The sequence below is a fragment of the Felis catus genome, chromosome C2 (assembly GCF_018350175.1).
Source record: "Felis catus isolate Fca126 chromosome C2, F.catus_Fca126_mat1.0, whole genome shotgun sequence".
NCBI classification, from domain to species: Eukaryota; Metazoa; Chordata; class Mammalia; order Carnivora; family Felidae; genus Felis; species Felis catus.
Window position 1 is genome coordinate 109,557,916 of NC_058376.1, and position 12,052 is coordinate 109,569,967.

The 12,052-nt window shown below is 37.2% G+C and overlaps 1 long non-coding RNA gene across 3 annotated transcripts in view; it reads right to left on the reverse strand.

The window, feature by feature from the left end:
• LOC111562286 overlaps nucleotides 1–12,052 on the reverse strand; it is a 437,724-nt gene that overhangs the window by 18,181 nt on the left and 407,491 nt on the right. For all 3 annotated transcript variants that reach the window (XR_006585378.1, XR_006585376.1, XR_006585377.1), the window contains 2 exons: nucleotides 10,462–10,546; nucleotides 7,586–7,671 (listed from right to left, as the gene is read on the reverse strand). This is a non-coding gene — a long non-coding RNA (uncharacterized LOC111562286). The remainder of the gene's footprint in view (nucleotides 1–7,585; nucleotides 7,672–10,461; nucleotides 10,547–12,052) is intronic.

Sequence of the window (12,052 nt, forward strand, 5' to 3'; positions counted from 1 at the left end):
CCTTTTACCCACATTCACCTATTGTTATTTTATCTCATTTACTTGATCTTTTGTCATTTGCTCTGTCATTGAGTACCTACTCTTTTGCCTTGGTCTTACCTGCTTGCAATTTCTAATCCTCACCCTAAGCTTATGCACTATCATCCACATTTTAGATATAAGAGAACTAGGCTTGAAGAGATAAAGTAGACCTCTTTTATTTCTTGACTCTTCTCCTTATAAGTATGTTTTAATTTCCCTTTGGAGAACTCTTATTCTCCATCCTTATAGTTTAGATGGTGGGCTCTTCCCCCAGCTATTATGGGTGGATTCTTGTTCCAGGCTCTGCAAATGAGGGCAGTGCATACTCTTTTGCTACAGCAACTGGTTCAGAGATCAGCATGTGACCCAATTCAGGTAAATTAGAATCAATCAGCATTAGCCTCAGGGCATTTTTTTCTGGAACAAATAGGGAAGCAATTCTTTTCACCTTGGAGTTGTAAAGCTGAAGAATGTGAGTTTGGAGTTGTTAGGCATATTCTGTTTTTCTACCTCGAAGAGAGTTACTGTGAGACTGAGAATAAAGCCAACAGAGGACTGGTGGAGAGAGCTGTAGATTCCTGGAATCAGTATTTACAAGCTACTGACTCAGTCCTGGAAGCCAACAGTTTCCCTTTTTGCTCTATCCAGGTTGATGTGGGATTGTGTCACTTGCCACTGAAAACATTCTGACTGATCAAGAAGCTATGTACTTCTCCTAGATTATATGACTATTAAGTGTCAGGAGCTAGGATTTGAACTAAATTCTTAGGTCAAACCCTTCCATCTTTTAAGTAGAGAATATGCCTTTCCATTGCCACAGAGAGCTGGAGAACAAGGAGGAGAGAACTGCACACATACGACTTTCAAGAAGTATTATCTCAGTAAACCAGTTTGTTTTCCAACATGTCTGGCACATGTGTCCTTGCAGAATACCATGCTTATGTTAAAATTCACTGGAGAAGGAAGTAGAAATCAGAATAGCTTCCTGTTTCCTCATTATAAATTAATGGAGAAAGGAGACATAAAAGTCATAAAAAGTAAAACGGGAAAAAAGGCAAATTAAGAAGTTTGATCATTTTAAAATGAATGAAAAATTGCTGAACAATTTCTGTCTGGAGCAAAAAGTTAAAGGCATCATACCCTTAAAACACTAATCTGGTGTTTCCAACACTATCCAAAGAGTGACTGGCTTCAGATCCTTTAGGAACATAACACTAGAGTTACCTTAGCTCTCTCTTTCTTGCCTCCATTAAAATGTCCCTAAATAAGTCCTGATGATTCTTTTATTTTGTCTTTTATATAGCCATGGCCCTGGCATTTAAAGTCAAACCAGGACTGCTACAATAATGTATTTGCTAGACTTCTGCTTTCAGGCAGGGGGACTTTGTCACCTAAGAATGTACTAAACTCGTGTTTTTTAAGTCACAAGTACATCATAGAAATAATTTAGTAGGACATGGCCAGTATTTACTTTTAAGCAGAATGGAATAGAATGAAACAGAACAAGATAGAACAGGAGTGTTGCAAGGATAGGTGTTGCAGCAGAACAATTTTATATAGATATGGGGAGTCCTGATACAGGTACAGGTATTGAAATAGATCTCGGTAATGATGTGAATGTATATGTGTGCATGTGTGTGTTGAGTTGTCCTTTAGAATATATTTCCTTCTGTGGGTTATGAACAAAAAAGTTGGAAAACCAATGAATGGACAAAGCAGTAATCAATCAAATCAATCAAAGAGAATATAGCAAAGTATCTAGTTTGTGCAACCATTGCTATAGGAATCATCATTATAAAATATGTTTGCTTCAGGGCACCTGGGTGGCGCAGTCGGTTAAGCGTCCGACTTCAGCCAGGTCACGATCTCGCGGTCCGTGAGTTCGAGCCCCGCGTCAGGCTCAGGGCTGATGGCTCAGAGCCTGGAGCCTGTTTCCGATTCTGTGTCTCCCTCTCTCTCTGCCCCTCCCCCGTTCATGCTCTGTCTCTCTCTGTCCCAAAAATAAATAAACGTTGAAAAAAAAATTAAAAAAAAATATGTTTGCTTTTGAACAATTCATGCTAGGAAAATTACAGTGAATACAAATATCCATAAATTCTAAGAACCTTCAAATGTGCTTCAAGGCTTGCCACCAGATGATACTTTCTGTGAGATAATCCTTATCTGTCATTACTCTCCGAGCATTGCTCTTCTCCTCTTCTCTGCCAAGTGACATTCATCCAGCATCTTGTTCAAAACACATCTTCTCCACAAAACGGTGGGAAACTTTGTCCTCGGAGAAAGTTAGCTTATACCTCATTTGATCAAAATATTTTGTACTTATTACTAAAACATGACATGCTCCTTGTAGAAAATTTGGAAAACAAAGAGAAAAAAAAAGTATAAAGAGAGAAAGGGAAAATCATCCATACTAATCTAGAAGTATCCATTATTATCATTTTGGCTAGCTAGAAATTGTCTCTAGATGGTGGCAGAAAAATTTTTATTTTGACATGTTGAAGAAGAATCACAATAATTCCCCTCAATTTTTCCCATTTAAAGCTGAAATAAAATATAGCCAATGTGGGCACAAATCTTTGATAATTAAATGATTAATAATTATCACTCGAGTCTTTTTTAAAAAAATTTTTGATGTTTATTTTTGAGAGAGAGACAGAGAGAGACAGAGCCAGAGCATGAATGGGGGGAGGGGCAGAGAGAAAGAGGGAGACACAGAATCCAAAGCAGACTCCTGGCTCTGAACAGGCTGTCAGCACACAGCCCAACAGGGGGCTCACGGTCACAAACTGTGAGATCAAGACTTGAGCTGAAGGTGGATGCTTAGCTGACTGAGCCACCCAGGTGCCCTCACTCTTGAGTCTTAACTACAAGAAGAATAGGGATTTAACCAAGATTATCTGTGATTAAAGGATATTTACAAGAATTGATGTAACTAGGGGTACCTGCTCAGTCAGTTAAACTTCTGACTCTTGAATTCAGCTCAGGTCATGATCTCAAGGTTCTTGAGTTGGAGCCCCACATGGGGCTCTGAGCTGACAGCATGGAACCTGCTTGAGATTCTCCCTCTTTCTTTGCCCCTCCCCACTTCTGAAAATAAACTTATAAATAGTTGATGCAACTTATTAGTTTCACTAATTGAACAGATTTTGTTTTAATTCAGAAAAGCTGATTTTTAGAGTGTCACAATAATGTTTTGGCTTGGCAAGAATATGATCTACACAGTGGCTAAACCTGGTGATGGGTTGAAAAATTCATGAAAACAAAACATGTGGGAAATGCTACATGTTTAGAGGAGAACAGGATTGGACTTGTAACTCCAGTTTACGTTTCTGCAGTCTTCCCCCTCAACTACCCTTCCAAATAAATTAATGATAAAGCTAGAAAGAATAACAAGGGTTTTTGCTGAAATGTGGATATATTTTCATTCCTCCTACTTGAATATCATGGGAAGTAAATCTGAGGTTATGAATATTAAATGTCAAGGTCTGGTTTACCATCTCATCCCTGTGTCTTGTCCCCACATTTTGGGCCACATTCAAGCTCCCATTCACATCAAAGGGCGCTTTGCCCCAAGGCAAGGAATTGATGGGTTTTAGGAACAGAATGAGGGTTTGCCCCACTGGGAATAAGTAAAGGAAAAGAAGGTTAGCTTTTGTTGAAGAAAGCAAAAAAGTTTGTCTAGAAGTTGGAATAAAAAATAAAACTTTTTCAGAAATCTTTGTTATTTGATGTAGAAACCAAGGCAATGTTTGAAGTTAACAATTTAGCAGTTTTTATTCAATGCCTTCCAGAAACAGTAGTATCTGTAAGCAGCAGTGTCCTAAGGTCTCTGTGGTCTTCTCTAAAAGTCTTTTCTTATCACAGGTCACGAAAACTTGTGATGGGAATTTAACAAAACACCCAGTGTTTAAGAAATTAAGATTTCGGGGCGCCTGGGTGGCTCAGTCGTTAAGTGTCCGACTTTGGCTCAGGTCATGATCTCGCGGTCCCTGAGTTCAAGCCCCGCGTAGGGCTCTGTGCTGACTGCTCAGAGCCTGGATCCTGTTTCAGATTCTGTGTCTCCCTCTCTCTCTGACCCTCCCCCGTTCATGCTCTGTCTCTCTCTGCCTCAAAAATAAATAAACGTTAAAAAAAAATTAAGATTTCATCTTAGGCTTTCCTAGTAGGGGAAAGAAAAAAAATTACTGTGTACTTCAGCAAATATGACCCTTAGGAAATTGGAAAATGACCAAAGAAATGGAAAGAAAATCCTTTTACTATATCCCACTGGAAAAGTTCTGTAAAGCTAGGGCAGAGCCAGCTTTTGACTGATTTTTGTACCAAAACTAACAAAAGCAAAAAAATCAACCACCTTAGATGAGGACAGAGGTTAGTGTCTTACACTTATGGTCCACCTTGTTTTCTATGGACTTTGCATGAGATACATTGCATTTCCTCTCAGGGAAGTCCATTGCCCTATAAGTCCCTGCCTGACTAGCCTCTTCCCAGGAGGATGGAAGGCAGCATCTGTTGAGCTGAACGGTTTGAAATTGCTAGTAATCAGTAGTAGGCACTTTAGATATGTTATTGCTTTAATCCCTACAGTTCTGCTTTGAGGTAGGCACTACTATCCACAAGAAGCTGATAAGAAAGGAGGTCAGAGGGTAATGTAATTTGCCTACATGAGGGTCACTCAGCTTGTCTGTGTTGGACCTGGGATTCAAATAAGGTCTGACTCTGACAACAGTGATGAGTTCATCAGAGAACAAAAGTTATAAAGACATTTCTGAAACGTTTTCTTGGAGGTTCCAAATTAAAAGCAATTCACTAAGCGTGTTAAGGTGGAAAGTGGGTATCCATTCTTTCTAGACGCAAGGGGGAGAATGGGGAAGGCTAAATATAGAAGATCAAAATTCATTACTCATTGAAGGACAGAGTCAACTGTGTACAACATGCCACATATCTGGGACAAAATAAAGGCATTGATTTGCCTCTTAATGAAGAATGGCAAGAGGTAGTGTATAAATGCAATGGTATTTCGAATAAAAAAGGAAATTTAGAAACTCAAGGGAAACACAGACTCTGGATTTTTAAAAAGTCTTAGTATTCTTTATCATAAACAGTGTTAGAATACTTTAGTAGTGTCTAACAAAGCAGACCCAAATTATGATTCTAGGACTTTATTTTTGGTTAGGAAATGAATGCAATAATGAGTTTTCTAGGCACATTTACTGGCATGCAGGTGTACAGAGGTCTTACTTTTTTGCAACCTCAAATGTTTGCTCTGTTCTCTAAAAGACTTGGAGGAATTCATTCCTCTGGTTTATTATGGATAGTTCCTTCTCTGTGAGATTTAGAAAAAAGGCACTGAAGAAATACGTTTTTCTGTCTTTGAGCTGATTATGTACGTAAATAATCAGCATTCTTTTGTTTGTTTGTTTGTTTGTTTTAAGAAACATTCACTGAAAAGCAAACCTTCACTATATTCCTGCATAATGGATTCAAGCCACTTAGTTGAGTAAAATGTGTTCAGTTAGTCACTCCAATAATCTAGAGGTGAGGTTAACCAGGGTGCTTGCATTTCTTGTCAGCTCTGCATGTACAGTGACAAAAAGTCACAGAAAAACTATTACTCTTCTAATTTTTAAAAGTTCAGAATTTTTTCTTTTAAAAATTTTAGTTCCCTTAAATCTACACTAGGGATATAATACACACAGCTGTGCTTTGACCAGTATAATGGTTCAAAAAGTATCTCTGAAAATATGAAAGAGTTATAACCCACTAAATAGCAAATTCTTAAATGTTGATCAAAGTAAGATTAAACCATTCTCAATGCCACAAGTGAAAAAGTGCTAGGCAAATACTGTTAACTCTCAAATATTAGTTCATTGCTCTTTTGTTGTTTTGTTTTGCATTATTGATCTTCATTTTTAAAATTCCTTTCCCAGCCATTGTCTGACTTTTTAATCACCAAAAAAAGGTACTGGAGTCTTGGTTCAATGAACAAGGTGGACAGGAAAGAAACTTTGAAACTTAAATCAATCTTAGATAAGTTACAATAATAGACAGGGATGAGCTGGGATAAATGTCACTTGCCTTGGAGCAAAATTTAAGGGGGCATGAAAAAAACTCAATAATTAAAATAATATTTTGAAAATAAACAAAAATTAACACAAAAATCCATGATGAAAAAAATTAAAATTAGAAATAAAGATGGGCTATTATTTATTTGTTTTTCCATCCTATATTTTTGCATAACTGGAATAGTTATTTCTAACCAGCCCATAGTTTTTAGCCAAGGTGGCCCTCATGGTGTCTGCCAGGTGGTTTATGAGGACTGACAATGGTGTGTGAACACTGTTTTGATTGTAGAACTTTTATTAACTCTTTCCACTTGGTTTAAACTATGAGAGGATATTTTGATAAATATAGAGATGCACACATAGTTTTTCTTTTGCCTCACCTCCAACATGGCTCTGCCTAGCACTGATAATGGAGTGAGTTCCAAGCAGCTGACAATTCCGAATGCATCTATTAACATTTAGGTTTGAAGATGAGTGTGTTTAATGTTCTGGGAATTTGTTTCACACACAGTTAGAGGTTATTTAATTAATTCCTAAAGAAATTAAAATGTATCCTACTTTTCCTATCAACATTTTGGAATGCCAAGGTCCATCTTACCACTGCTCTAAGCAAAGAGATGTATGCCTCATCCCTGGTATAGTGGTTGACATGAATTAGCTACCAAATACATGTTAGTTCTCTGATCTTGCAAAGTCCTACAGGTAGAAAAAGACACTGGGGTCTTAATTGTTAAGGAAGAGTAGTAATAAATAGTAATCATTCAAGTTTATAACACTTGATAACCTCAAAAATTCCTCTCCTCCTTCTTCTCCTTCCTCTTCCTGGTCATTTATATTTCTTTCCAAGGCTAGGAAGACCTAGGCCCCATCTCTCAAAGCCAAAATTAAGTATAACCAAATTTCTTTTCCCAGCTTCTTTCCCCTACAGGCAAAAACTAAAAAAAAACATGGCATCTAAGTTCCTGTGAGTTTCTACTTTATCTCAATGTGTGAAACTTCTTGAGGTCATGTTCAGTGTCTTGAATATCATACATTTTTTTGATAAATGCATGTTGAATTAAGTGCCATGAATCTGAATTGTAGCAACAGTCTGACTACCAATTTTTGGCTTGTTTTTGCCTGGGTTACAGTGGCTGGTAGCTTTCATGTGCCTGGCTAATTATCAGTCTGGAGCAGCACAATGCTTTGTATGGGGATTATCAAAAGTACCTGGAGAGAGCCAAGTCCTCAGGAAATTCAACCCATATCATGCTGTGTTGGTTCCCAGGGAGAATTTTAAAAGATTTCTAGGCAAAATAACCTTGTTGTTTGATTAGAAGGGATCGAGTTAGCCTGAATCCGTCACCTACAGGGGGAAGATCTTTGCCTTACATACAGTACCAAAATTAGAGGGGAAAAAATGAAAACTCGTATATTACAAAAACACCCAAAAATACAGGGTAAGAGCAAGCTGTAATGCAATTTTTTTTTTTTTTTGAGTGGAAGGTTAGAGAGAAACTTACCATGCAGGTAGTTTGAAAATCTCCTACAAATCCATTCTAAGTTTCTGGTATATCCCCATTTTCTCCAGTTTGCAAATTTACCCACACTGTGAAAAAAAATAACATAAATCAAAAGAATAATAATGATGGTGAGAATTTTAATCTCATTTCAGGCGGGTAGGCCACAGATTAGGGGATGGGGACTCTCAAGGCTCATAAACAACAACCTTAAGTATGCATAGCCTTAGAAACAAGTCAAGGAATAATAGCTAGATCCAGTCATGTAGAATGTTTTCATATAGTGTATTTACCTTCTAGTTTTAAGGGCAGCACAAGGAAATATGTCTAAAGGTACTCATTGAAGATACTGTACTCATTGAAGAACTAATTGTTGATTATTTCTACACAACCCCTCCAAATACGCATCTAGCCTCTAAGAAAACAAAAGTCAACCATATGGTGCTGCTTAAAACCTAATGAGATGTTATGCAGAGAGTAGATATTTAATACATTTGAAGTTAGATTTTGAGATTGGCTATGCTTATATGTAAACCTCTTATAAGCAATGTTATGTGATTTTGAGTTTTGCTCAGTAGAGAAATGTATATATATATATATTTTTCCTAGATCAAAATAATTTTTTTCTTTTTACTATGTGGTCATTTATAATCCCACTAAATATAAAATGATTTCATCAATTCACTATGTACAATATAAATAATGAATCTTTTACCATTGTTTTCTCAAGATATCCAAAATCTGAAATGAAATATTATCCTGTCTACTCACCAAAAAACAAAAACAACAACAACAACAACAAAACCCCCAAAACCAACCAACCAAACAACCAAACAAACAAAAACCCAAAATAAAACAAAAACCAAACTACATTATAAAATAGTGTTAGTTATATAGGATAAAAATTTGGCCATGTATTATTGATCTTACGGAGGTAATCTTGCAGAGTGTAAAACTAGCTTAGAGTGTCCTAAAACATAGAGTTATTAGAGGAAATATTTTTGATACCTTTAGTGCAGAACAATTTGACCTGGATCTTGAAAGCCAGACAGCCTAGTTTAAAAGTGATAGGTAGTGGTGTAGCTGGTATTACTGCTGCTCTAAAGGGAAAGTTTAGTAGCATTTTTCACTTGAAGTCTATTGACTGAAATGGAAGGAGGGTCTGAGAGAGAAACTGTGATAGCTAAGAATTAGTTACATTTTCTTTCAGTCTGGGTGTCTGGCAAAATAGTAGTTCTAACACCTTAATGTACAGCATTTGAAAATAGAAACTTCTAGGACTTCCTGACCCTTTTAGTGTATTCACAACAGAGGTGTCCATGTTGTGATTCCAGTGGACAAGAGGCGGTCAGCATACTCCGGCCAGTGAGCTGCTTAATGAGAGAAGATAAATCTCTGGCTTTCACATGTTATTAAAGAAGTCTTTGAAAATACTGATGTTTAGTTTGGTTTTCAGCTGGACACTCAGAGGTGGTTAACCTCCCAGACCAATTGGAGTCATGTTAAAAATACTCTGGAATGTGTGGTTGGTTAACTGCAGGTGTTTGGCTGTGAAAGTTGAAGAAGCGCAAACATGAAGTTAGAACATTGTGACGATATGACTGGTTCTTAATGACTTGAATGGAAGCTGAGAAAAAACAACATTTATTACCAATTTATTTCCTTTTCAGAAGTGTCTCTATGATGCCAAACATCTGGATGAAAAGCAAGAAGGCTTAGAGAATCCTTTGCAAAGATTTTGTCCTCATCCATCTAGTCATTCACTTGTTCAATAAACATTTATCAGGTGTTTATTGTACACTCACCAAAGAGCTTAGCAGGGGAGGAAGTTATGTACACATACTAATATTATTATAGAACTTAGAAATTGGAGAGTGCTACAAGAGACATGTAAATAAACTATTACACCTGAGCAGATTACTCATCTATAGGAGACTCAGGGACACCTTCTGGATGAGATAGCCTTGAGCTGAACTTTAAACTGGATGTTTTTATTCTAACTTGGAGTTTAGGCTATGTAACAAACACTCTTTCAATTGCAAAGTGTAGAAAACACAAGTAAAACGTGACTTCAGGTACTGGGGAGGGTAAAATCCATTAGAGCATGATGGTTCTCATTCAAGCCACATGGCTGCAATACAGCGGGAACATTTTCTATAACGTTGAGAACAGAAGTGGAGTGGTGTGCTCAGTCCAGAATGTGAGAAGAGATTGGCTTAGAAAGAGATTGGCTGGTATTTATTAAACAATAGTCTACGATGTGATGTTGTAAAGGTAAATGCAGCTGTAAAAGTCAGATGAGGACTTCAACAGCATACAGAAGTAGAAGAAGCAGGGAAGATAAAAAGGGCTTAGATTATGATCGTGACAGCCAAGTTAGAGGGGTGGATATATATTCTATTAATTAATAAATTTTTATTTTAGAGATAGAAAGTGTGAGCAGGGGAGAGGGCAGAGAGAGAGAGAGAGAGAGAGAGAGAGAGAGAGAGAGAGAATCTTAAGCAGGTTCCATGCTCACTGCAAAGACCGACGAGGGGGCTTGATCCCACAACCCTGGGAACATGACCTGAGCTGAAATCAAAAGCAAAGGAGCTAAAACAAAATACATATTTTATGGGAATTTTAATTCTATGCTTTTGGATTACCAACAATTCCTCATGTATACACATTGTTTTGTAAAAACTCAAAAGAACTCTGCGCCTTTTGTCTTAAGAACAGTAAGTTCTATTTTGCCAAGTATAAGGAAGTGTAGATGCCAAGAGTTTCAAGCTTTGCTTAATATTAAGTTACAACTCATATTTGAGGAAACTTGCAAAAACCTGGCACAATGTCATCACTGGAAAACAAAAGCAGCTATAAACCAATGGATTCCTTGGTACCTAACAAAATAATCCAAAGGATAACGCACTAAATGCAGATGGAGACCAGATTCTTCAAGACTGGCAGCTGGTCCATCATGGATGTCTGGAAAAAAAAAACCTTACAAATTAGGGGAAATTATTTTTTTTAATGGAACATTTCATCACAACTATATAATCATAACCACATAGATTACATTTCTTAAATGCCAGGTGCTTTGATAAGGGCTTTGTAAACAATGCAATTTAATCCTCTCAACAGCAGTAGGAGGTAGGTGTATTGTTACAAACATTTCACTGATGAGAACTGAGCAAGAGAGATGTTAGGTAACTTCTTCCAGTTTATACAGCCAGCAAGAAGTGGGTCTGGGATTTGAACTTCAGGATCTGATGTCAGGGCCAGGTTTACATCGGTTATTATGATACATTCCATTAGGATACAAATGTGTATTTTCTAAGGAAAGAGCATGAATAGTAATGACCAGTTAACCCCTCTCTGGTGAAAAGGACTTTTGGTATCCCTTTAGTTCAGTGTAGAAAGTTCAGTAGATTGAATTATGGAAATTTTCTTAATTCTAACTTATTGCCTTTATACCTGTACCACTTAATCTTTTCTAATGTCCTGACTTCTTCAATGAAACAAAAGCTAAGGATATTCTTTCCATTAAAAAAAAAAAAAACAACCCCAAACGCATGCATAGAAACCATGCTTAAAGCTTCAGAAAATGCATGGGCTCCAAGTAATTTAGGTTAAAGACTCATCTTCCCCTTCCCTGTAGCATCTTCTTAGAAAGTTAAATTTTGGTTAATTAGCAGGATGGAGGAGTCCCCTGACCCTGCCAAAAACTTCACTTATTATTAGATGTGTTACTTATTAGATCAACAAAACTGTAGTGCTTAATTAGTCTTGCTCTTTTCTGGATATAAAGAGAATTCGTTGACTTGAGCAGGTATTCATGGTAGAAGGTAGATATTTGAACTGAATTGGGTAATCTCATACGCCACTTGAATTTCAATGTTGCATTAAAAATTTCACTGTATAAATGTCTGAGCCCAAGTAACCAAGAGCTCTCAAACACTCCAAAGGACATTAAATGAATGACTTGAAAAAGATTAAATCTACTTTGTGTCAGTCAGTCCTTGCTTACCATAGTCCTGTCCCTGCAAGTTGTAGATGCATTCTAGCACTCCCTAAGCTGTGATGCCAAACCCCAGAATTGAGGAGCTGTCAACTTGACAAGATATTGGTAATTTTTCTTCCTCCATCAAATTGGGGTAGTGAAGCCTGACTTCAATACATAGAATTGTGACTTTTCTAAATTGCTATTGTCATCTTTATGACATCAGATCTGACCCCAGAAAAACCCAGCCTTGTTTCTGATTTTTCTCACTGCAGTCCAGGACAATTACCAGCTCCTGCATCTAGCGCACTAACTCACCCTTCACTCTTGGTCACCCCTCATATATGGGTGACTTCTAAGTAATAATGTATCGTAATCCTTGTGACTTGGTAATTAACAGCCAGGTCTTCCTTAATAAGACTTTGCCTTCACATTTCCCTTATTCCTATCTTTCTATGCCTCAGTTTCAGCTTCTACAAAGTTAGGATCAT